The sequence below is a fragment of the Pezoporus wallicus genome, unplaced genomic scaffold (assembly GCF_028554395.1).
Source record: "Pezoporus wallicus isolate ANWC-B61680 ecotype Strahan unplaced genomic scaffold, APGP_CSIRO_Pwel_v1 contig_8542, whole genome shotgun sequence".
NCBI classification, from domain to species: domain Eukaryota; kingdom Metazoa; phylum Chordata; class Aves; order Psittaciformes; family Psittacidae; genus Pezoporus; species Pezoporus wallicus.
In genome coordinates this window covers 341,225-368,052 of record NW_026640148.1, presented here as the reverse complement: position 1 = coordinate 368,052, position 26,828 = coordinate 341,225, and the positions used below count along the sequence as shown (strand labels likewise).

General features: G+C 46.9%; 1 protein-coding gene across 11 annotated transcripts in view; it reads left to right on the top strand.

The window, feature by feature from the left end:
- Window positions 1–26,828, top strand: part of SLC6A6 (solute carrier family 6 member 6) — a 110,124-nt gene that overhangs the window by 32,454 nt on the left and 50,842 nt on the right. For 4 of the 11 annotated variants that reach the window (XM_057417686.1, XM_057417688.1, XM_057417685.1 and 1 more), the window contains exon 1: window positions 23,256–23,399. The exons of the other annotated variants lie outside the window; for them this stretch is intronic. The gene's annotated coding sequence lies outside the window, so the exon portion shown is untranslated. Of the gene's footprint in view, window positions 1–23,255; window positions 23,400–26,828 lie in introns of those variants that run through there. 11 annotated transcript variants of the gene reach the window in all.

Sequence of the window (26,828 nt, the reverse complement as noted above, 5' to 3'; positions counted from 1 at the left end):
CTAAACAAGTGGTTTCATTTTCCTTGTAATCCTCCTGCAGCCCATAGCAGGCACTGCTGCTGGACCTGTGTTGTGAAAGGTTCCAGAGCAGGCTTTGCTGTTCCCCTCTGTTGAGGTGAAGGGTTTTTCCCTGTTGTTACTGGCATTGAGCTTTGTGGTTGCTTCCAAGGCCGGCTGCTCCGTACACAAGGAGAAGGTACAAGGACGCTGATAGGATGAAATCCCTGACTTCAGTGATTTCAGCATTTATTTTGCACCTCTCCCATTTTTATTTCAAGCTCCCCAGCTCCTTATTTTCAGTTTCCTACAGCAGGGAGCTGACTTTTACCAACCTCATCATTTGTTTCAAGCCAGAACTAACTTCACTTTTCTAGTTCAGGTCAGTGGAGTTCCATCCCTAGATCATGGGGAATTAGGACTAGAACAGTGTCTGTAGCACATCCTTTCTGTAGTGCCTTGCACAAATATGAGAGTCATGAAGTAATTCAGGTAAAGTTCCCAGAGTGGTTATCATCAAATCATAGACTGATGGGCTAGTGGTTTAAATTCATTGTAAAGCATGGACTTCACGGGAGACAGCCCCAGCATCGCTGTCTGGGGCTCCTAAGGAACATCATTGCTTGATACCCAAAAGCCCACTGGCAAACTCCTTGTCTTCTTTATGCGAGTGTGCATAAAGAGCAAGCAGCCTCAGTTAAATCACCCGTCTTGAGTTGCTCAGTGCTTCAGAAAGGGGCGCTTTGCGTGCATCCCCCAGAGACAGAAGATGAGCCCTGATGTGCCATTCAAAACCGGTGCTCTGGCCTTTACGAATCCAGCTGTAGGCAAGGGCTGGGGTGAAACATGTCGTGGGAAGGCAGATAACACAAACATGAAAGCAGCACAAAACATGAGAGCCTATAAATAGCAGGAAATAAAGAACAATACTGTGATAAAATCCATAAGACAATAAAGACCAATGTGGCAGAGACTGTTTCCCCCCCACCCTTCTCCAGAGTTTCTCCTATTTCCCAAAGCTGCAGAGATCATCTGACTGCTGTGTGGTGAAGCCCAAGCAGTCAAGCACCAACTCAAGTGCTTGGAGCCTTACCCCAAGTATTTCAAAACCCTGTTCTTTTTTCTTTCTTGATGTCCTGCCATGGCTATTGTGGTATTTTAAACCATTCCCAACTCACCAGCTCATCAGAGCAAGGAGAAAAGATGGAAGAGGAAGGAGGGGGGGGGAAAGCCCTATGGAGATTTAGAGTCATTAACAGCCTTTATAGGGTTTCAGACATTTTTGTGGTAATTCTTTGGAAAGGACACATCCATGATGGGCTGGGGTTTATTTTGCCATTGGCATAAGAAATGAGACTGTTTCCAAGAAAATGTTTGCTGTTTACTAAGAGGAGGGCAAATGTAACTGGAACATGGCAATGGAGGTGAACGAGGAACCCTTTTAAACGTGGGGGAATTACCAGCTCCTTGAATTCTCTATGAGCTGGATCAAGAACCAAGCAAGTCTCTGGCAGCTCCTCCGTGGAGTTAATCTCTGGCTGGGCAGTGACAGTGAAAAGCTCCCTCCCTTCTCTAGTAGCAGTAGCTGAAGGTGGTTAATTATCCTGAGAGATACCCATCAAGTGATGGGTAAGCCTGGATCTCAGAGGAACATGTCCTGTCAGGAGGTAACCACTCTGTGGGCCTCAAATGTCATGAGAACAGCTCACAAGAACATGTTTTGCTGTCTGGGAGCGTGAACTTCTCCGGGGACCAGATTTTCCTGGGAATTTCTGCAGGACCTCGCTCCATGGTGCCCTAATTTCTGAACCAAATCTTCAGATGGGGTGACACTAACTTAGGTGAAAGGAGCTGATTTATGGCAGGGGAGGATTGAGGCCTTATTGTAGGGAACAAGAGGATGATATTGGCTCAGGGTTAATGTCAGAGCAGGGCCTGGAGCTCAGGAATTCCTGGGCAGGTCTCTCAGTTGCTTCTGTTAGTTTGTGCTGAGGGAAACCTCCAAGAATATCTGATTTAATGGCAAATGCACTGGTTTTTATTTTGCCATTACTGGTTCTAAGGTGCTTGCCTGTTAATGAACGGGGCTTTTTGTGCTCAAACAATGGACTTGATCCCTCCTGGCTTACCCAATCCTCTTACAGGATCCCAGCAGGGAGACACAAGGACAAGTTCAGAGGTGATGCCAAGAAGGGGGTGCATTATGCCAAAGGTGACTGTTGTGGTTCATGGGGACCAGAGGTGACACCAAGGTCTGAGAAGATCTAACTTAAAGGTTAACTGGCTACCACTAGTGCTACATCCTGAGGCATGGCTAATGAATGGGGGATTTATGTCCCTCCATAGCTGGAGGCTGGATTCTGCATGCATGGGAGCATAGGGATGCTGGGGATGGACTCTTCATTAGGGACTGTAGTGACAGGACAAGGGGTAATGGGTTCAAACTTAAACAGGGGAAGTTTAGATTGGATCTAAGGAAGAGGTTCTTTACTGTCAGGGTGGTGAGACGCTGGAGTGAGTTGCCGAGGGAAGCTGTGAATGCTCCATCCCTGGTGGTGTTCAAGGCCAGGTTGGACAGAGCCTTGGGTGTCATGGTTTAGTGTGAGGTGTCCCTGCCCATGGCAGGGGGGTTGGAACTGGATGATCTTAAGGTGCTTTCCAACCCTAACTGTTCTATGATTCTATGATTCTATGTCCCACCATATGCTCTTCAGCTGTGTCCCTTCATGCTGTGTTACAGAATCATAGACTCAGAATAGTTTGGGTTGGAAGGGACCTTCAAAGCTCATCTAGTCCAACCCCCCTGCAATGAGCAGGGACATCCTCAACTAGATCTGCTTGCTCTGAACCACATCCAGCCTGGCCTTGGATGTCTCCAGGGATACCACATCTACAGAGTTTTCAACTCTGTTTTGCGGAGGCAGAAAGCCTCAGAGGATCTCCCTTCGACTCCATGGGCTGCCGCTTCCATCTGAGGCGATATTTTGATCCTAACTAACGTTCACAGTTTCCTCCTGGAGGGCAGTGGGGCAGATATTCCTGTTCCACTTCTTCTTTCTGTGACAGATAAGAACATCTTGAGCAGGGAGGTGAAGCAAATCAGCCGGTTCCTATCTCCTGACTCCTACTCGGTGCTTTAACCCATGTCCACCATCTTTCCTGCTCTGCTGCAGTGCTTTGTAAGGGGTCCTGGTGGCTAGACATTTGACTTCATCTGGCTTATAAAGTTTGGCTTGTTCTGCCTTTCTTGAGCATTCGCCCACGAGGCAGCTTGTGTGCTTTTCTGTATCCAACGCTTCTTTCTGCCTGTTTCTTTTACATTTCCAGAAGGACTTGTTCCTTAGAACAGATGAAGCACGCACTGAGAAAATGAACAGGCCAGATTGCCTAGTGCTCAGCACCCACCGTTGAGGACAGATTTTCCGGAGAGCTCGGTTTCCAAGGAGGCGTCTATATAAGTGACAGATACTCAAAAGTGGAAATGTGCCCGCTTATTTTGGGGCTCGACTAGTGCTAGAGCTGCTTTGAGAAAGTTGCTCTGCTGCAGCTGTTCTCCACTTATGCTACAAGACTTCCAAATCTCTCTCTTTTGTATCCTATTTATCTCCCTCTGCCATGCTCCATCCCACAGGTCTCACCTGGCCTCCTCTTCCTTGTTGCCATCTCCTTCTGCATCTAAAAGGTCAGCATGTCCATACAATCATATTTCCTTCAAGGGGCCCATCAGGGCTAACGCCCCCAAATGCAGAACATATGTGCAACATAAATTAATTGTTAAGGCTAATGCTGATTGAAGTTTGGTAGCTCAGCCTGCAGGATATACCATATGTTTGAAGTGTATTGTCCAAGTTTAGATTCTAAACTCCCAAGGGCAGGGACCACTCCTTCCTCTGTGTTTACATAGCATCAATAAGACCAACAGTGCCTGGGTCTGAAATACATTAACCTTAGCCAATGCATTGTTATGTTTAATAATGACTAGTTAACATTAAAGCACAATGGGTAAAATATATAGACAAAGACATAATTTGGCAGAGATTTCTCTCATGTTTTTGATGCCAGATTCCTACTGTATGGTCACTGGTCATCTGAATCATTGGCATTGTTTTAGAAAACTCACCCTTCATGCTGCACCATCCTTGTTCAGCAATTGACACTGAGCCATGGAGCACGATTTAGGGTAACTTAGCCAGAGCTACCTAAGTCAAAAGTCTGAGATAGGAAGGCACCTAAATGAGATGCCAGACAATGAACTCTGGGACTCAGAGAGCCAGGGAGTAGAGGGGCAAAGGAAAATAATGCTTGTGAATGGAAGAACTTAACGTTGTTTCTTATTATTTAGCTCCTTACTTTGTAGTCGCCAGAAATGACTCTCAGAGGTTACTGTGCACAGGCCCTCCAGTGGGAGGATAAGAGAACTATAGGAATAAATCCAAGCCCTGTCTGAACTGACAGGCTGTTTTTCAGCAGGAGTTATGCAACATGTTAGTACCTCTAGGTATAGGACCAGTGGGATTTCAACTTGTACAGCAGATGGTCTGTGCATCATTGCTGGAATGCGCCTGCTGACCCTAGGGCAGAGCCTGAATGGACTTCAAAAGAGAGACTGAGCATGCTTCAAAGTGTTATTGTTTAAATGTTCCACTAAATGGGGACTCCGGAACAAAATATCTAGCTGAGGTCAGTCTGAAAAATGTCAACACACATAATGAGAAAACAGCATGTTGTGTGAGAAAGAATATTTCATAGGGGTATTCTGGCTAGTTTGAGTTGCAAAGAACACTTATCGTGTGTGTCAGCATGTTGTCATATTCTAAGTGTCTTTCCTCGTGAGCTGGAGCTTCATTTGCGTTTGTTGGAAAGATCAAGGTCTGTATGTGAAGGTCAAAAAAGCCTATGGAAAGCATGGTCTGTCCACAGGCAGGTACGCAAGGAGAACCGACACAAGGTATGGTAAAGATGCAATCCAGCATTGTCTTAGCCTTGACAGCCTCCTCCCACTTATTTCAGAGAAAAGCACGTAAGGACCCTGTGTTTGGTTTAAAAGCATGATCCTGTGATTTATAATCATGTATTCTGCTCTGTTCTGTTCCTCCCAAAGCCCATAATGCCTGCTCATAGCATATCCTTTCACCAGTGTAATCCACAAGTTTTTGGCTTCTCCTCACTCTGTTCAGGGGGAATTTCAGTAGGGAAAGGATTGAGTTAGTGCTCAAATCAATAGGATTAATACTGCTAAGGAAGATTTCTTAGGCAAGTCAAGCTTAACAAGATCAAGCCTTCAGTAAGAAATTCAAGGTTTGGCCTTTGATTTGCTTTGATGGCCGGGCTGCATCTTTGGTGTCGTGAATGCCAGTGGTCCAGCAGCTTTTGTTCAACAAAAGGTTTCTGTGTTGGCCACTGGCAGTTCAACATGGGTGGCTGAAAAACAGTTTCCTTTACTGGAAGCTGACAACAACAACCTGAACTCTCACAGCACCTTGTCCTGCTGGGGCATGCCTCTATCTTGATGGAGACACGTTCCAATAACACAACGGTTGAAAGCTAACCCTCCCTGCAGGCGTAATAAGGATTCAATGCCAGGAAGAGCAAATAAGACCCATGTTAAAGAAAGGGAAGGCTTGTCCCTTTCACATATCAATATTCAATGAGATCAGCCGACTTGGCACAATGGGGCGAAAAGAAAGCCACCCGGCAAGGTAAAAAGCTGAGGGGCTCTAGAGACCTATATGTGAGGTGTCATTAAACCAAGAAGATAACTCGGGCCTGCTTGTAGAGTTTCTGTGTCTGTGTAATGTGTTGTAACTGACACAAAACTTGAATAGCAATCAATTTAAGTGGGTCAAAAATAGCATCCACACCCTCCCCGGAGTCCTGGTTGTTACTCTCAGTATCACTCCTCAGCTGTTAGCTGCGGCCCACATTAAGCAAGAACTAAAATCCTACCTAAGAAGGGTATGAATTCAGCAAAGCTTTCAGGCTTATGCTTATCTTTGGTGTGTGCTTAACTTCAGCAAGCAGAGAAACTCTTTGTTAAATAAGACTTTTAGACCTGCAGAGAGCTGATACTCGGAGTGCCACCTCTTCTGTTCTGTTTGCCACGTGCTACAAATAGCTGATACTTGGTGTGTGGATTGTTGCTGAGTATTCAGTAGTCAAAATTCGGTGTGTCAGTACGTTAAAGGTGAGCGGTTATCTCAGTGTTCCCAAAGCAAAGGACTTACGACACGTTTCTTATTAACACAATGGGGTTTAGGAATCTTAGTTCCTTTGAAGTATCGTCACCGCAAGACCGTCGCACTCCGCAAACTCCAAACTTCAGCTTGCTGAACTGGTCAAGAGCCCAAGTCAAGACAAAGTGGATTTGTTTTAAAAGTCTGGGCAAAACTGTGCACAACAGGGAAATAAACTGCAGTAAACTGAAGGAAAAGATATTGCATCCATTACTCAGTTTGCATTTTTTACTCAAGTATAATGGGACTATAAACATTTTCTGTCAACAGCTTACAAAGAATCTTGTTCTCAAAGTGATGCATGGTGAGAACTTGCATCTAAATTGGGTACAACTAAATTAGACTCTGAATACAGAACATTCCCCAAGGTGGCTTTTGGCTACAGCTGGTAGAAAGGAGCACACAAATACTGAAAGGAAGAACAGCCCCAAACCTCCCATGAGTCCTCCCCCCTTACGTTCATTGTGCAGGAGTGTTTGGGGAACAGCATGTTCATTTGGGCTTGCACTTTGCGGGCAAGCGGTCCCCAGTTCTAGCAGAAAACATGTTCTTTGGTATTTTCCTCTTGGAGTGCAAAATGTGGCCAAGTGTTTTGCTGAGCAAGGAATGACTTACCAACGCTCCGGGTGAGGCCTTACAGCATTTCAGTTCTTGGCTTCAGTAGGTGGCAGAGATTCTTTACATTCTCTTGCTCATTTACATTAAGCAAACAAACAGAATTCCCGAACCACGAAGCCCACAAATTATGTATGTAGCGAGTCTGTGTAATCACAAGTTCCCTTTATGGTTACTTTTATCTTCTCTCTCTCTCAAGCTTTCCTCTGCCCGTATTGCTGCTGGTCTTTATTAAGCCCCACGTTCTACACACATTTATGTGCATGACTTACTTTATGCTTTTAAGCAGTTGCAGCAAGTTCAATAGGTGTTAAATAGATAATGAACTAGAGCACAATAGAACTGCGTAACTGCACAGGTCGGGCTGAACCAAGTTCCAGCTGCACAGAAAGTTCAGCCCATGGGTAAGAGTTTGCAGGGCCTTAGCCTGACGTTTGTGCCGCACCAAGGGACTCTGAATCTGACCAAGATCCCTAGATCCCAACATGCTGTAAGTAATGAACTGATTTAGTGAATAGGCACTAAAATTAGGCACCAAACAGCAAGTGCTCAAAGTTCATAACAACTCTAGCACAGGGCATTGCCAGTACATCTGCTGACGTTTGCATCTGCAGCTTGTTCATTCAAACGCTGCCTGTTTTGGGAATGCTACAAGATTCCCACCACCCATCAGCTGCTACCTGACCTCTTTAAAATAAACTCGCCTTAATGGGCATGTGCCTGGATCACCAAAGAGACTATCAAATTTGGCATAGCGCCGCAGTAGGAAAGCCAAGCCCGGGTGGCAGTGATTGCTCTACATTCTTCCTCTCCGATATCGTTAGGTCAAGGTTGTGGCACAGTGACATGGGACAACGAGCCCCCTGCCTGCACACTGCATGTCCGGTGGTTAAATCATCGTGATTCCAGACAGGAGTACTCTTAATATCAACTGAAGGAAAGGTGAATGACTTGTAAGCACCTTGTGCAGGTAGGGCAGGTTTTAGGGAGCTTTGTGAACACAGGCTGTGCAAACGTATTCAAAGGATGTTCTAGAGGCAAATTGGTTGGAGCTACATTTGCCCAGATGCTCTTGAAGCTGCTTATTAGAGCCCTTGGTTTGAAAATTAGCTGGAACTGATGAGTTGAATCGGTGCTGACTTCAGGGTCTTTGCATATTAAGAAAACCACAACCGGATTTAATGTGTGCGTATCTGCGTAGCATGGAAATTCAGCTCTCGGTGCTTCTCCTGCTGCTCCCAAGATGAGGGCTTCACAATGCTTTAGCTGTGGAGAGCTCCTGTAGGAGGCTGGGTAACTACTTTGCCTGGAGTTTTTCAGTTAACAAAAAGTGAATAGTTTTGTTTTCCATCACGGTGTTTGATTCTTGTGCCTGCATTCGTTTTGCCTGCGGAGGCACTCTCTGGCACTGAACTCACACCTTCCCTCTCCTGTTAAAAGTTCCATTACCAAAGGTGAATAATTAAGACAAATATGAAGCACGAGAGAAGTATGTAATTGCTTACTCAGATAATGAATGTGAAGGATGAAATCACCTCAATCCTGAATTAAAAACAACTACTTCAGGATCCCATTAGTGGTGGCAAAAGATACTGGGAGGAAGTGGGATGTGTTGTCTATAGCACTGGTACTTCTGCTTTCTTGGACTTGCTCCCCTTATAAAGGCAACTGATGAAAACTTTCTTTCACCTGAGTAGTATCATGGAATGGTTTGGGTTGGAAGGGACCTTAAAGCTCCTCAGCTCCAACCCCTGCCACGGGCAGGGACACCTTCCACTAGAGCAGCTTGCTCCGAGCCCTGGCCTTGAGCACTGCCAGGGATGGGGCAGCCACAGCTTCTCTGGGCACCCTGTGCCAGCGCCTCAGCACCCTCACAGGGAAGAATGTGGTCCCTTTAGGCACTGGAGCTGCTCTAAGGTCTCCCCTTCAGGAGCCTTCTCTTCTCCAGGCTGACCCAGCCCAGCTCTCTCAGCCTGGCTCCAGAGCAGAGCTGCTCCAGCCCTCGCAGCATCTCCTCATCCCTCTTGTGTTGTTGCCCCCAGAGCTGGACTCAAGACTGCAGGGGGGTCTCACCAGAGCAGAGGGGGATATACTTTATACTCTAAGAAGGAAAACTCTGTCTTGAGCAGTGGTTTATGCCACTATCTCCAAGCCAACTGGTGGAGTGTATCTGCTCGACCACAAGGCATTGTCACAGCTTGACTGTATCTCTATGGCCACATCTGCTATCAGTCACGAGCTCCATGGCAGTGGCTCTGCCATCTCCCTGCCTTGGCCACCCAATGCCAGACGTGAGCTTGCATCAGCCTTGCCAGTGTGGCAGCTACACTGTGGCTGACCCCTGCCTGGGTGTACAAAGGTGGGAAAAGGGTGGGCCGTTTCCTGCGCTTAAACAACTGAGCTCTGTTAGCTCAGGGACAATTGAGCCTCTGGTGTTTATACTGTCTTTGTCTGCATGAACTGTATGCATACAAGCCCAATGCAGTCACTAGGAGATTTTCATACTGATTTTCATGGTGCCAGCATTTCAGGCATTCCCATCCTGTATCAGTATCTCAAACCTCTTCAAACTGCATTGCGGTTATGCTTTGATTTATCTTTTAGCACTTGTCTTTTGCTGAGGAAACCAAAAGTGGGCACAGTTTTATAATGTATGGTCTTCTTGGTGCTCTATAGAAGGTAAAAGTCACCTCCCTGTGATTAAGTGATCTCTTTGCATAGTCTACTTAAGTAACCTCAAAGAATTCGACACCAAGGATGTCCCAAGGGATTGGCCTCCCAGTGCCACCTTGCAGGATTTGAGTGCTCAGCTCAATGTAAAGCTCAGAATATTGCTGAGGCAGGCAGAGATATTCAGTATCTTGCACTGCACAGAACTCGGATGAATTGTGCACACACCAGCTATAGTGTAAAGAATTCGGGTCAAATCAGAGAATTTCTCTTCTTTCAGCCTCCAGCTCTTCTAAGTGTGTTGCAGTGATTGGGCTCCAGCTGAGAGGAAATACAGAAAGCTTCTTATTTACTAAGTTTTCAGTAATCCTAAAGAAGCCAATTCCTCCCTCTTTGGAATGGCACAGCACGTGTTCCATCAGAAATGTCTTCCTAAATAACACCAGGCACTGAAAATACCTTTCAATCCCCATAGGGTGGGATAGGATTTATAGTATAGTTGCATTGACATCCATCAAGATGCTTACCATTTCCTTCTGGATCCTTCCTTGCCTTATTCTTGATGGTGTGTTAGATCTGCTAAGAGGGGAGAAGGTCCTGTACAGGTGAGCCCATCTTGTAACTCAAAAGTTGTTGGGAAATAAACCTCTTTGGGGTTATTTGCTTGCTTTGCATTCACTTTGGACATCGTCCTGGGTCTGCTTGCAATTTTTCAGCATGAAAAACATCTGGAAAAAATGCTTAGGGAAAACTACAGATTTCAAATCAGAACACCAATAAACCCTACCAAACAAACCAAGCCTTGTATTTGTCTCTAGAGCTTAGTGGCTAAAAGATGATGGCGTAGATGGTTCCTGTATTTATCCATCCTCAAACATCCTTTTCTTCCTCAATGGCAATTACACTCCTGAGAAACACTCGGAGCTGGTCAGATCCAGCCCTGGCATCTTTCAGTGGATTATTCCTAAAATAAAGAGGCTTTTCCAAGCCTGGTGGTTTCAGATGTTATGATCGATGTTTATTCATTTGTCCTGTCTTTCCATGGAACTGGCAATGGCTGCTATTCCTGTATCCAATACCACTGTTATGTCTGTTGCTCTAATCTGGCTACTTATATGGTCTCCACCAACATAATGTTTGAGCACATCCCAAGAATTGAATGAAAAAGAACCTTAGAACAATAACAAATTCCCTTTCTTCCTTCCCAGCCTGGTCTCAGTAAGAGTTTGGAGTTATTGTGCTTGTATATCTGTAAAGAACTTACCGAGGAAAAGCTGAATGGAGGAATAGGGTCCTGCATTCAGCTGTGAAAACAGAGTGCGAAGGGCTGGCATAGGAGAGGCCACAACAGTGAGCAGAGCTCCTCTAAGCCAGAAGTAGCTGTGCTTCCCTAGTTTTGCTGCTCCTTAGCCCCTGGCTCAGGAAGTAGTTTTCCATGATTCCTGGAATCTGACAAGTCCTAAAAGTTATGAGGGGCAGAGGGTAGATGTGGGTTTTCTTTTGACAAGGAAAACTCTTAATTTCTGCCTGGAGATGAGTTGCGCTGATAGCTCTCAGTGGAGTGTTGCTTATGTTTATTCTGACCATGTTTGGATGAAGATCAGCATTTCTGTGGGTCTTTCCCCTTGTCCTGTCCCTACAGGCCCTTGGCCAAAGCCTGTCTCCAGGTTACTTGTAGCCCCTTTAGGCACTGGAGCTGCTCTAAGGCTCTTTAAGGAGCCTTTTCTTCTCCAGGCTGACCCAGCCCAGCTCTCTCAGCCTGGCTCCATAGGAGAGGTAATAAGAACAAGCTGAAACTCTTGACATGTGCTTTGAATGCAAGAGCAGCAAATGGAAGAATTACCAATGTATAAAAATATAAGTAAACACATGCCAACATTAATTGGAGGAACATGTCCTTCTCAGTGACCTTAGCCCATGTGACTGTACCTCTGCTATAATGGACACAAGCCCTTGATTTCTCCTCTGTAACCAGTTGACAGAAACTTCATTTCCAGCTGAGATATTAAGCTGCACGTGAGGAAATGATTGAGTACATTCTTGACACACCTTTTTTGAGACCCGGATCAATGAAAAGAAGTCTCATTACATCTCATATTTGGGCTGGAAACTGAGCAATTTGCGTAGTTGCAGGAATGAGATGCAGTTGTCTCCAAAGTTTTTGTTGGCAATAGCACAGGCAGCTGTCAGCGCTTCAGTCTAGAAGTAGATGCAGCTCGTTAGGACAGTTGGATATCATCAGATTAGCTGGGCTTGGAGATAGGGTGAGACAGGAAAACATATGACAAGAACTGGCATCGCAAGCCCTCCCCCTTCAGAAATACTACCTCAAAACCAAGGAATGTTGTGGTCGATCGTAGCCAATATCAATAGAATATATCCTAATTTAAGGGCAGACTTGCCAAGTATTTCAGCATGGGTTCCAGTGCCCCTGGTACACATAAAAGTTATGGCATCAGTTCTGGATTAGTTGCTAGGACTCTGGTAATGATGTTCCTGGCATGGCGCTCCTTGCAAACACGTACTTTGGAGGAGTTCCCATCCATGTTTTTATTGTCCACTCGAGCTGTGGTGGCAAGCTGTGTGAAACCTCTCCAGAAAACTGGGAAAAATCAAATCCAAAGGGAAATGAAGCAGCCATACCCGACCAGAGATGGCAAAGCTGTTCTTGTGCAGACCTGAAACAAGGTCTGAAATCAAAAGGATACGGGTTGACTATGTAAGAGTCATGGAGGAGGGAGTTTTAGACTTTTTTTCGATGCCCTTAAAACACTGCCTGAAATACCCTGTTCTGGTACCAGAAAGATGCTTGAGGGCTGGAAACAATTCAGAGATGAACGGCAAACAAAAGCAACAGCAAAAACTACTGAGTGGCAGCAGGGACTAGTTCTGGAGAAAGCTTAAACAGCCTTGGATCAGTGACAGGCAAAGGTAGACAAGGTCCTTGACAATACTCCATGTGGATTTGGAAAACGTAAACAGCAGCAGGCAGATGAAGTGCTTGGCAGTGTGCATTGCCATGATTCGGGTTCTGTGTTCAAAACCTCTTTGTTCTAAGCACACTTCTGTTTTTCAGAGCTTAAACCTTAGCTTTGCAGCAGGGATACCTTGTGCTTCTTTAGGACTTTTCATCAGATGGTCCCTGACTCATCAAATCATAGAACAGTTTGGGTTGGAAGGGACCTTCAGAGGTCATCTCATAAGGGTGAGTTAAAGGACCTTCATGTTCAAAACCTTCTTTGAACGGTATTAGGCTTGATCATCATAACTGCTGCCTCCATTCTTAATAATTATAAGGGTGTACAGACAAGAGTCTGATGTTACTTCTCTGCTGAGCAGCACCTCTGCTTACTCGATACTGCTTTAAGGTTGTTAGAGCAGCACCAAAACCACTTCCTAGAGAGCATGGGTGTGCTCTGCAGACCTCCCAGGCCTACCCAGTTAGCAGAAGTTATGAAATTTCATGGAGGAAATACAGTGCAAAGAGGTGTGGAAACCTTAAATGGGGATGTAACCTCAACCGCTTCTTAGTCAATGCTAAGGGAAAACAGGAATGTGATGGGTTTATGTTTAAAACCTCTTTCTTTTGGGGCAACTTTCATTCTGTTCATAATCAAGAGGAGAATGCTTTATAAAGAAAAGAAACAGTTTGGTTTAAATTTGAACAAGTCCCTTAAAATGCTATTTCTGTGCACACTGAGCCTGTGTGACATTGCTTTAAGCCTTATACTTGTATTCACCATTCACTGGGCTTTCATTACTGACGAAATCCCAAATGCCGGCGGATGTGTAAAACCTGCTGGGTGATTTGCAGGATCTTCCAGTGTTGGAAATCTGTCTAATGATGAAATGCTTTATTAATTGCTTCTATTTTATCTGATTACTGGTTATTGCCACGTGAATCCTGAGGGCTTTGCAACAAGGAAGATCTCCTTAAATTATGATTTCTGGGATTACACTAAAATACTGTGTTAAAAACCAGTATTAATTATTATTCAGACACTTCTTAGTTTGAACCATATCTTCCGTAAGACTTTAGCTGAGATAAACCAAGGAATTACCATCTAAGCTGTTTACTATTGCTCGAGAATTCAATTTACTCTTTAATTGTATTGGTGTGATTCTGGGAAGGAAGGTTCAACCCTTTGGGTTGTAGAGGACCTTAAAGCTCCTCCAGCTCTTCCAACCCCTGCCACGGGCAGGGACCCCTTCCACTAGAGCAGCTTGCTCCAAGCCCCTGTGTCCAACCTGGCCTTGAACACTGCCAGGGATGGGGCAGCCACAGCTTCTCTGGGCACCCTGTGCCAGCGCCTCAGCACCCTCACAGGGAAGAGCTTCTGCCTAAGAGCTCATCTCAGTCTCCCCTCTGGCAGGTTAAAGCCATTCCCCTTGGCCTGTCCCTGCAGGCCCTTGTCCAAAGCCCCTCTCCAGGTTTCCTGTAGAATCCCTTTAGGTCTGCAGAGATCTCTGTGGGTCTTCATCTTCTTTTCCATCTCTGATTTCTGCCCTGCCACCATTTGAGTGCATTACTGTCCCATCATGTGGATTGTTTCATGGCCCAGAGGGGACAGCTGAATTCCTTCTACAAGCAACAATATTGTTTGTGATGCCAATGCCACGACCTTTATTCATGAAAAACAAAGTACAGATGGGGAAAGCAGGGTGGAGGCCTGTCAGAAATGTGATGTAAACAGCTACAATGACGTGGCTGTGCTCCTCCAAAGCCATTTCCCACCAGGTAAGAGTCAGCATCAGGCATTGCAAACACAGCAGAGATCCTATCTACTGTTTTGTTAAGCTAATTGCTTATACCTAAAAGCAAGGTCTATGGAAATTACCAAACTGAACTTTGGGTCCGATTAGACAGAAACATCAACATCAACAACAGCTTCCAAAGAATTTGTGGGAAGCAATTCCAGTTCCAGGTATCTGCTGACATTGAAAAGAGCCAGCCTCTTTTGTAGCGCTCGTGGAAGCAACATGAACCACTCAGCAGGAGGAAAGCTCCCGTTTTGTTGTGCAAACAGACTCACAGTACCCTTGAAAATTCATCCCAAGGCAAGTTTGACATAATTCATGCTTCTGCTCTTATAAGAATATCTGTCTGCCTGTTGGGAGCAAACAGCTGTGATGCTGATGGAGAACAGCAGAAACATGACCTGTATTCAAACCCGGCTCTTACTGGCACAACTGGGAGCTTAGGCTCTCAATGGGAAGGTGAAATTCAGACTGCAAAGCATGAATACAGCTTGAGGGGAAACTGTGTTTAAGCCCCGTGGAGTGGGCACGCGGCAATGTCTACTGGTCCAGCTGGAGATGGTGACTGCACTCTGAGGTCCAGCAAGACGGTGAATGTGCCTCCACATAAATGCCATGCCGCTTTCCACATGGCTACACAGGACCTACAGAGGAATTGGAGGTGCTGAGCCTGTTCTACCCCATCCCTTCTCTGCATCCTCCCATGTAGAAACAATGAAGTGGGATTGCTCTGGCTGCAACAGGCAGGTAGCAGCTGCTCTCTGCAAGGATGCAACCCCACAAACCTGAGCCCAAGGTAACTGGGAGGCCTGGGTAGCTTGAGGGAGACCTTAGAAGCTGATGTTGTGCATTGCTTTACATGAGTGCAGCTTTGTGATTACATGCTAGATGGGCATTTGAAAGAAACTGATAGCAAATGTTATTAATTGGATGCGAAGGGAAGATCAGAGATCTCTTATTTTTAAGGAACAGGTACTTCTAAAACCACTAAAGGCCAAACTTAAAGCGGTAGCTGCTCCTGAATCCTGGGTTGTATCCATCACTCCGGTCAACTCTCCTTTCTTCTGCCTGGGCTTACAGAAAGGAAAGACTTGATGAAGATATTCTGGGCCTTCAAAATGAAAGCTGGAAATGCCACATGTGTGTGCATTGGCCAGGCAATCCATGGAGTTTGGGGTATTTTGTCTCCTTAGCACTTGTGTTTGCTTGCTCCAGAGCCATGTAGGAGCTCTGTCCCTCACCCCAGCCCCTTCCACCACAGGCCCCACACCAAAGGCTTGACAGAGGTCAGGGAAGCAATCCCTCTTGATCCAGCTTCCATTCTCCCTAAATGGGACAGTCTTTGGGAGCGGGGAGGAAACACCTTGTAAAAATACCATCGTCAAGGCCACCTCTGAACAGTGCGGCACATCCCCATACCATCAGCATATAGGGACAGGCAAGAAAACACCCTAAAGTTCTGCCTTTCCTCCTAACACTGAGGAGCTCACTGCTCGGGAAGCACCCGGGTAACCTTTCCAAACCCTGCATCTGCCCAGGTTAGGAGGTAAGAGCCCAGTATCCTGAAGGAGAAGCGCAGGGATGCCGCAGGGAATATTGCTGGATTTATTTTAGGCAGTGGCGATTCTGGCTTAAAGATCACTTGAGAGCATGCCAAAGGCCCAGAAAAGGTAACTGCTGTGGGAGGCTCAAGGTCACCCAAGCCATGTGCTCAGTGACATTGCTGCCCTCCGGAGCGACGTGCTGCCGTGGAGGTGAAAACCGAGGCATCCTCCTCGGAGCACGCAGGCAATGCCTTAAGTGCTTGTGCCCAGGCTGTGCCAGGGGACAGCGGGCACGGACGTGCCTGGAGCCATCAGAACCATCCCAAGGGAGGGTACAGCAGATGCTGACACACTGCTTGGCTGGGTGAAAGCAAAGGTCCCAACGCCAGCTCTGCCTCCCCGGCCAGCAGATGCCAGGTGTTTGGTTTGCATTTGGATGGGTAGTCCGGAAAACCGAAGTGCTGTGGTTTCGAGTTTAGATTACATGTTTGCTTTCCAGTTTGGTTACTTAAAATCACCTAAAACTGGATGAGCAGTGTTTGGTTAGCTTGCAGGGTTTGTTTGGGATCTATTTCTTCCGGACACTCAAGCATTTGCAGCCCTTTCCCTCTCTGCTTGCAGTCCATTGATTCACCTAGGTAGAAATTCTCTCCGCCTGAACCAGTAAAAGCAGGCATTTGGGAATGGGTTTGTTTGTTACAGTATTTTGTCTTAGTGGTTGCCTACAGCTGCCAATGGAATTTGTCAGGATAAAGTAGGTACTTTAAAATCATCCTTATACACTAGTCATAAGAGTTTCATCATCACTTTGAGAGGGAAGGGTATAGAGGGACCCATAAGCAAATAAAAAGAAAGGTGAGTCTATATGAATTCACTGCTCTTCGATGAGTTTAACCCATTGGTTTGTCTGGATCACTCACATAAGCTGAGAGGTTCTCCATGGCATCAGTGAGCTCAGCACCATACGTTTCTGGACTGTTTTCCACTGTCATGCCTGGTATCACCTGGAGTAGTGCTAACAGAGGGCTTACTCCACAGAGGGATCGCCACTTAAACTGCTCAGATGTGAAGCTTTACTTTTCAGGACTGAAATGTCAGGTGTGAACATGTGCAAGCAGGGTTTACTCTGCTCTGCAGACAAAGCTCCAAGTAGCTCAGCCAAACACATACGTGCTGCTTTCATGCAGAAGTATCATAGAGTGGTTTGGGTTGGAAGGGACCTTAAAGCTCATCCAGCTCCAGCCCCTGCCACGGGCAGGGACCCCTTCCACTGGAGCAGCTTGCTCCAAGCCCCTGTGTCCAGCCTGGCCTTGAACACTGCCAGGGATGGGGCAGCCACAGCTTCTCTGGGCACCCTGTGCCAGTGCCTCAGCACCCTCACAGGGAAGAGCTTCTGCCTAAGAGCTCAGCTCAGTCTCCCCTGTGGCAGGTTAAAGCCATTCCCCTTGGCCTGTCCCTACAGACCCTTGTCCAAGGCCCCTCTCCAGCTTTCCTGCAGCCCCTTTAGGCACTGGAGCTGCTCTAAGGTCTCCCCTTCAGGAGCCTTCTCCAGGCTGACCCAGCCCAGCTCTCTCAGCCTGGCTCCAGAGCAGAGCTGCTCCAGCCCTTGCAGCATCTCCATGGCCTCCTCTGGACTTGCTCCAACAGCTTCACATCCCTCTGGTGCTGTTGCCCCAGAGCTGGACCAGGACTGCAGGGGGGGTCTCCGCAGAGCACAAGACAGGGGGAGAATCCCTTCCCTTGACCTGATGCTTATGCTCTGGGGGTGCAGCCCAGGACATGGTTGGTGATGATTACCTTAATTCAGCAGTGCTTCTCTATGCAAATCCCAAACTGTTCTGCACTGTGTCAAATAATGGCTCCAGATTTAGATCCAGCAAAATGACTTTATTTTCTTGCAGCAAGTACATTCAGGCTCCGCCTTTTCAGGGCTTTGTATCTTGGTTATTAATAGCCTTCGTTTACCTTCTTTTGGAAAACTGAATTCATGTGGTAAAGAGGAACTTTATGTATCAACTTCTGCTGCAGAAGTTGTGGTTTGAGTGCTTTTGTGAAATGCAGAAGTGGAAAATGCCGGTTATATGGTAGAAAATGAGGTTTTAGTTGAGTTCTTTTGCATACTATATATGATAATCTGATATATATATGAACCATATATATCAGATATATAGAGAGCATATATATCATATATATCCATATATATCATATATACATCATACGTATATATATCATATATACATATATATGTGTATGATATCTGATATATATATGAGCCAGCAAAGGACAATGCCAACATTAAAGAACCCCATTGCCTGTTGATTTTGTCCCATTCTGGGACAGGCATTGATAAGATTTGATAGGAGCTGTTATGTAATAGTTCAGGCTAAAAAATGGTTAAAAGAGAGAAGTTACCATACATCTAGTATGAGGTAAGCAGATTAAAACCAACTGGGAAGTGCAATAACTGGGTTTACTAATGCCACAGGAAAGAAAAAGATGAGCACCAGTTCGGATTGCTGCCCAGGGCAAGTGCTGCAGAATCTTCCTCAGGGCACAATCTATTGTGGCAAAGTGTGGTCAAAGCAAAGAAACAAATCTTTACTGTCTTTTAGTTGCTGTGATTCCGTTTCAAAGTTGGAAGCCATCAATCCCAGCATGTGGAATGCAGTTGTGAAAGAAGATGGGTTTCCTGAACTTGGGGTGATAGATGAAACTCCGCATGCATCCTGGTTCTTTTAATTTAAGGAAAAAAAAGGATTTTGTTTCTTTATCCCCTTACATAACAGTGGATCTATTCTCCCTTGAACACACAAGTGTGTTTATCATTAATCTTAAAGGGAAACAGTTGTCCTTCAAAATCTTCACTGAATTTTTATCTGTTTCGTGTAAGTTCAATCCCAAATGACTGGATATGGAAGGAAGATGAAAGCACGTTGCTTATTTTTTAATTAGATTACTTTAACCTCATTTATTCATGTTTTACTGTTCCTCCCAATAGCAACAGTGAAGAAAAAACCCATTGGTTTAGAAGTGACTTCACAAATGCAAACCATACAGTTCATACAGGAGACAGATACCTGTTGTTGGGCCTTAGCTCATTTTATGGCTTTCACTTTGGAGACATCCTTTAATAATACTTCTGGTTTTCATTCTGTAGTGCCTTCCTTTCAAGGACTTTAAATTGCTGAGGAGCTCCTGAAAATCCCACTGAAAACCTTTGGATATATGAGAGGGTTTTTATTTCCAGGTAGCTGATTGCCACTCAACTTGAGACACTTCTTCCAAAAGCCTGTGTGACCACTTTGCTTCCAGGCTCTTTGTGTCCTCTGGGTTTGCTCCTCACCTAAGGAACCAGTAAAGGAATAGGCATTTCTAAACTCACCTGGTGTTCAGAAAGGACCTGCTCCATCCTTTCAAATTGTGCCTCAAGTTAATACCTAATCAGCTTGATGTAAGGCAAAGACCGGTGGAGGCGATCTTGTCATGGATAGGCAGTCTCAAATATAAGCAAAATAGGCCACCCATAGCATTAAAATCAGAGAATTTAATGCCAATGGGCCTATTTTCAAGGAGACCTGTGGGTTTGGGTTGCCTTTGTGATTGACTTTTAAACTTGGTGTGGGGTTCTGTAAGTGGCAGCTTCACACGATAGGGAGGGTACCAAAACCACAGGTCATGTTTGGAGTTCTGGTTATATCTTATCTTTAACTCATATATCCTATATGAGTTAAATATATACTCCTATATGAGTTAAACTCATATCCTATATGAGTTAAATGGATAAACTAAGAAAAATTAACTGCCCGGGCCATAATTTCATGTAAAATAAACAGGGACTAAAGCCACAACAACTTAGTGGATTGCGTGGATTAGAGAGATATCCTGGTACGTAATAGCAAAAGCCAACAATTTTATTCCCCAATTTAGTAATGCTTAAAATCTGCAATCCAGGGTCACTGCATGACGTGCAAATCCCTTACAAAACCTGCCTCCATTTTTCAAGCCTGGGATCCTTTGCTCTATAGGGGAACCCTGAAGGTTGCTCCCATATAGCTTTGTATAGGAAGTCTGTGTTTGGAGCATCGTTCATGCGATGGACTCATTCAGACCATCTTTTTGCCATTCTTGCTTATACCCTTCTTCACAGGCAGTGCAGTCCACTTGTCCCCTCGATTTCTGCTGCACTTTGTGCCTGGATATGTTTTTCTTTTTTTATTTTAACATTTATGTGTAAAATCTTCCCAATTCCTGCAAAACCTCCTCCTTGGTCTTGAGTCCGTAAAACACCATAAACATGAGGTTTCAATCTTCAGCAGCATTGAAAAGAAACAAGTTTTTCTCCTGAAAATGATGAAGAAATATTAAATCCATTTCAATTTGAAAATGAATGAGGATTTGCTGGTGAACATAATTTAGATCCTGGTGTATATCCCTTCCTCCACCTCCTGTGACAGAAATCTGATCTAACTCTGCTATACCCTTTATGGGTACACATCCATCTGCGAAATGAGGCACTCGCATCCCTGCCCCTTGAGACCTCTTCTATAGGATGCACATCCAGTGAATCTCTGCTGACTTTTTGTGCCTTCCCAGTAGATTTCCACACCTTGTACCCAAGCTGGGGATTTGGCCCAGTGTCTTTTTTAAACCCTGTGACCCAGACGTGTGGATTAAGAAGAGGAGAGATGTTATTGGATTAAACGGAGACAAGAGGCACTCATTGTATCGGCACCCAGCACCTTACAGCTCCAGAAAGCAGCTCAGCATGGTAATGGCAAAAATAGTCTCTAAGAAAAAGGGAAAATGCTCAGGAAGGTGATTGCTACCCTGTGCCTTGGGCTGGGCAGCAAAAACCTGCTGCAAAGCAGCACAGGGAGACGATATTCTGCTTTTTATAGCATCTTGGAATCCCAGACTGGTTTTGGTTGGAAGGGACCTTAAAGCTCATCCAGTTCCAACCCCTGCCACGGGCAGGGACCCCTTCCACTAGAGCAGCTTGCTCTGAGCCCCTCTGTCCAGCCTGGCCTTGAACACTGCCAGGGATGGGGCAGCCACAGCTTCTCTGGGCACCCTGTGCCAGCGCCTCAGCACCCTCACAGGGAAGAATCTTAATGCTGGATACATGCAAGGTCTGGTATACCAGTCATTTGAACTATGCCTACCTGTAAGCAGAGTGATTTTGGCCTTAGTTCGGTTTGGGTTAATGCCTTCATGGTGGAGTTTTTAAGGGGTTAGGCTTGATTGCACTATGAATGGCACTAGTGCCCATTGAAATCAATACAATTGCAGAAGTAAAAATACTAATAGATCAAAGCCAGACCTACAGGAAAAGGATAGTCATTTTGGGCACCATTTATATGGTTACTATTACACACATGCTTGTGCTTTGTAATTTGGGCTCTAACTTGTGATTTGGGTTACATAAGGGAGCCAGAGGCACTAGTGCTGCCATACAGTGCTGCAGCTAAGGCGGCGTTCCTCCCAGTACTCATCAGGACACAAAAGGACTCATTATTATCATCATTATGATTATTCCACTTAGTTCCAGGTACTGTTTACATGCCTCTGACTTCAAACCAGCTTTGGCTGTTGGGTTTTTACCCCAAACATTTATTTTCTTTTCGACACAGACACAAACCATGTGCTTTGTGTGGCTGAATTTCCTTTTAATGAGTGAGGAGCAACAGAACAAGAGACAGCCAGAGACAGAAAATACAGGCTTTGATTCCTCTAGAGAACTTGAGCAAAATATTCCACTGCTGTCAGTGGTACAGCTGTGCTGGCAGCATCCTCAGCACAGATGAGGCTCCAGCCACTACTTACATTTCACCAATGTGACTGCTGGTTCTTCGTCTGCATCAAGGCATCCTCATGCTGAGCCAGTGAGAAATGCTTGGTTTCATTCCTTTGTGGGCCTACCAGAGCTTGTGGTCCTTCCTAAAAACCCCAACTGTTTATGGTCCCTTGTGGAGTCTCACAAGATGCCTTCAGCAAAGGATGCCCATAAATTGAAGGTGCAGTACAGAAACCTGAATCAGGAGACGTAGGTGGCAGCATGCACTACATCATGTTAGTTTACTAGAGATAAGTCATTGATTAGCTGCACATATCCTATACCTGGACCTATTTATCAGTGAAAAACCTATTCACTTGGCAAATCAGCTCAGATACTTGAAAAGCCCCGAGTGCACTGTTTGGCACCGGGCATTGCCAGTGAGGAGGGTGCTGAAGGGTGTAGCTTTGACCTCAACCAGCCAAAGAAACCAGGCTCTTCTAGAGCCCCCCCGGAGACTCCTGTGATGGAACTGAATCCATCAGCAGCCTATGCATAGATGCTGGGCTCCAAAGGTATGTTGCTCAGGGACTGCTGCCGTCGTTTGTGATGTATCTAGGAAAGCCTGCAAGAGCACGGCTGTGGGGGTCATTCACTCTTCTTCAGTCCATCTCCACTGTTCCCAGTGCAAGGGACTTCTGCCCAAAATCTCTTTTTCCCAGCTACGCTGCCCCCACGATCCAAGCGGTATTTTGCAGTACAGAGCATCTCACTAGATCTTCGTATATGAAAACGCCTAGAGAGTGTCCATGCTGCTGTATCCTTCCATTAACAGAGCTAGAGGAGATGCAGGTAGGAGAGCAAAGACGTATTTGAGGCAGATACACGTTCGTCTGCAGGAGAAAAGCACCGGCTTTCGGTGTGGTGAAACCCAAGGCAGGACAAAACGCTGCCCTGCTCGTTTCTCTCGCGGGCGGCCCCGGCCGTACTTGCTTCTCAGCCACGAGCAGGGCTGGAGGCAGGCAGAGCAGAGCAGGGAGATCCCGGTCTCCCAAGCACCTGCCAGGCCACGCTCCCAATGGGTTTCCTCCTCCAGCCGGGACGGCTGCCGAGGCCAACTGCCGGGGGAGCCCTGCGGAGCCACTCCGGGTCTGGAACCCGAGCTCCCACCGCCCCTCCGGAGGGGGAGAAGCGGCGGCGGAGGAGCAAAGCGCGGGGCCGGTGCCAGCCCGGGGGGATGCTTTGTGTGCGGGAAGGGCGCTCTTTGTGTGGAGATCAAAAATACCCCGGTTTTAAACGGGTAAAACCGAAAGAGCACGGCTGGCCGCGGCGGGCAGCCCGCTCCCCTTCCTTCCCTCCTTCCCTCCCTCCTTCCCTCGCTCCGGACCCCGGCCGGCAGCCGCGGGACGAGGCCGGGCTCCGCTCCCCGCAGGGGGACGTTGGTCGATTCTCCCCCCCCCACACACACACACCTCCCCGGCCGCTGCCCCTCCCCGCCGCCCCACGGCCGCCTGCCAGCCCGGGCTCCGCCGCCGTGTCTGCGGCATGGCCCCTCCTTCCCCACACCCCTTCCTTTAGGCTCCCCCCTCCCCAGCAAAGAAGAGGCCGTGCCGGTGTTTTTCCACTCAGCAGGATGGGTGATGCTCAAAGCTCCCTCATTAGACAACAGACACGAGAGGTCAGGAAGAAAGAGCTTATAAATTACCGTTTCCTCCTGCTCGACGCTGCTAGTCGCGCCGCACCGCTCCGCTCCGCAGGACGCGCCGCAGGGGCTTAGCGGCGCGCAGGAACCGCGGCCGGCGGACGCAGGTACCGGCGCCTCCCGGGCTGGGGCTGGGGCTGGGGCTGGGGCTGGGGCTGGTGCGGATCCGCATTTGGATCCGATCCGCGGCGAACAAAGAGCGGCGGCTCCGCGCCCGGATGAACCGAACCGAACCGGGCTCGGGCTGGAGGGTGGCAGCGGCGGCGGCGTGTCCTCCCCTTTGTCCGCGCCGGCTCGGGGTGCCCCTGCCGCGCTTTCCCTTCTGCCTCCGTGTATTTATTTATCCATTCTTCTCCCTTCACCCCCTCCCCGGCGGGCTCGTTGTCCCGAGGGGGTTTTCCACCCCGTTGCTTATTTCCACACCCCGCTTTGCGTTAACTTTGTCGGCCCCTCCAGCACATCTCCTCTCCCCGGCTCATTTTACCCTTCTCCTCTCGCCTTCCCACCCCTCCGCGCTTTATTTTCTCTGGCTGCCTTGCGCTAACCTCAAGGGAAGAGGCTGGTCCCGGCAATGTTCCATCTGATGCTCACGGGCCTACCTGGTGGGTAACACCGCTTCTTGTTCCTTTTTATTCCCTTCGTTTTCCTTTGATTTTGCTGGTTTTGGGGGCATGCTGAAATCAAAGTTGCGATTGGAGCTTGGAAATAAAACCCGCAGGGGCTGCACGGAGCAGGGGAACGAGCTCAGCACGGGGTGGTCATTCTGGGTTCGTCTTGGGGTAATTTGGATCCAAATTTCACCCACTGGCTTTTAGATAACGAGTGCCCATCTCTGCCTGATGCTGTAACAGGCGGCGGTTGTGGGAGGACTCGCAAGGCTTCCATATAAGAACATGGGAGAATTTATTTCACATAGGCTCAGCGTGTGTGTTATTTCAGAATCGGAAGGCAAGCTGGGCTCGCCCCAGAGTGGCAAAACTTTGTATTTAGGGGTTGTAAAAGCCGGTTTCTGCTGTTTAACAAGAGCCACGGTTAAAGGAAAGCCCCGGTGAGCAAAAAGTAGGAGGAGAGGATCCAGATAAACACAGCGAAATGCAACCTCGCAGCACGGCTGGTGCCGAGGTGTAAAGATGGAGTTTTTTGGTTAGTTCCCATTTTTGTAACCGTATTGGGAAAGGCATTAAGAAAATGTGCCCAGAGGAGCCGGTTACGTTCATGGGGCTATTTTGGTAACTGCTTTTTTTTTTTCTCTATTACTGCTTATATGTCGAAATGTTGTGAGGTTTGCACCAGCAAAACAGGGAGGGGAGCATGGCACCGGGGGCGTGATTCAGGGCTCGGTGACACTTGCTGCCAGTTCAGGTTTTATGGCTTTATGTTGGAGGGCAGCAGCCCGTTAAAACCTGCTCCTGCGAAATTCAGAGGGCAGAGTGTTTGCTGAGATCCCTGTTGGGTTTTGACAGCCGGGTGTTTGCCTCCAGGTCTGCATTGGGGCGAGCTGAGGAGGTGTTGCCTGTCTTTGAGTGTTACAGAGGGTCCCCTGAAGGTTGTTGGGGGGTTTAAAGGAAAACATGGGAGCAGTGGGGTAGCCAGTAGTGCGACGGTGGCCCTGGCCACGGGTAAGCCGAGCCTGAAGCATGAGTGTGGCAGGAGGATGTCTGTGCTGCCCTGGTTCAACTGACACTGGAAACTTTTATTTTTGGCACTTTCAGAGATAGCATCTTTGTGTTTCCTCTTCAACTGCTTCTTTTCTGCTTTGCATATTATGGTTTTCTCTCTTCTCTTCATTTGCCTGCATTTCACCTCTGTTCCATCCCACATTTCTCATGGTTTGGGTTGATTTGAGGAGGGCGATCAGCTCCTTGCCCTGCCTGGTGCTGTCCCATGGATGGGTTGGGACCCTGACCCCAGCCTGTGGACTGGCAGCAAAGCCAAGGCCACTTCTCCCTGTAATTTATTAACCTGCTGCTCCTCCCATACGGGGTTAGGGTTATTCCCTGCCACACTGTGCGGAAAGCAGGAGCTTGCAGATGGCACTGTGATACTGGGAGGTACTGAGAGGGTGGTGGCAGGTTGGGGGGTGCCAGGTCAAAATCTGAGGGGTGGGTGATGTGTGTGGTGGTGGGAAGGATTCTTTGTTTGTTCGTTTAAGTTTAAGGATCTTGTACTAGAATCCAGTAGGAATCTGGAATGCTTCAAATGCTGTCAATTGTTATTTTATTTCACTGAGCAAAACTTGTCACATTCCTCTCTGTTGGTAGATTTTGGGCTGCCGGGAGGTTTCTGAAGTGTCAGAGGGGAAATGCTGGGGCTGTGGCAGGAAGCTTCAGTCTGTGTGAAATGCTGTATCAAAAGAGTGGCAGCATCGCCCTGGGAGCATAGGAAGACCCTTTAGCTCGGCTCACTCTTGCTGCACAGTGCTTGGGAACCCTCCTCTGGTGCTTGAGCACAGTCCGGATTGTAAAGCCACAGTGTAGATCTCATCTTACAGCAGATCATTGGAAATACTTCAATGAGTTTTCCTTAAATCAATACTCTGCCTGACCAAAACTGAGCTACCTCTTAGTGGCTTCTAGCCAAGTGCTGTGGGCTGAGTGTTTTCCAAGGAGACTCTCAGCACAAGCCCTTCAGCAGGCTGATATTGTGTTTCCCAGGCAGTGATGCTCCCAGGATTTCCATCACTGCATCTCAGACTTAGCAGAACCCCTCTATTATTTTCCTTTTGCCCCTTCCAGGTTTTCCAATGCCCCATAGTTTTGCCTCAGCGGCAGTGTTGCCAGTTCCACCAGTAAGGGGAGTCCCTGCACTAGTGCCCTACCCAGGCTTTTAACCATGCTGGCAAATGACTCTGGAAAGATTATGCTGCTTTGTTTCTTTTAATGTTAACCGTATTACAACGCATAAAAATGGATGGGAAAGCCATGGTAGTTAAAGCCTTTTGCAAGTAATGCTTATGTGATTGGTCATACTAATAAATTGTAGATCATTTAAGAAGTGCAGCTTTGAATAGATTACCCAGCAGGATTAGTGCCTTCGAATTCTCGTCACTGACTCAATTTACGTGACCAGAATGGACCAGGGTTATGTTTTTTAAAGTAATTCTGAGTCCAGACCTCTTTAAGTGCTGCATACACGGAACTGAAGTTTATTCTCATGCCACTCTGGGGGTGCTGCTTGTGGGATTGGGTCCTTGGCCTTGGGAAGCAAAGCGTGAGGGTGAAAATGCAGTGATTTAATATCTGCTGAATTTCTTCCACACATGCATATTTACTTGAATCCTCAGCTGTTGTCATGCCATGGATTTAATTGATTTGTGCTAGCTGAATATCATCCCAAGGCATGTAAACTCTAGGCAATACCCTTTAAATTGCTTACAGAGTAGCTAATATTGGTATAAGATAATGTGGTAGAAATTAAGTGGAACTGCCACTCTTCATTGTCCTTTTGTTCTCCCAAACCTGCTATTGGAAGTGCTGCTGTGCTGCCAGTCTGACTCTGAAGCTGTGGCTGGTGTCCTGCAGCGTCTTCTGTATCTG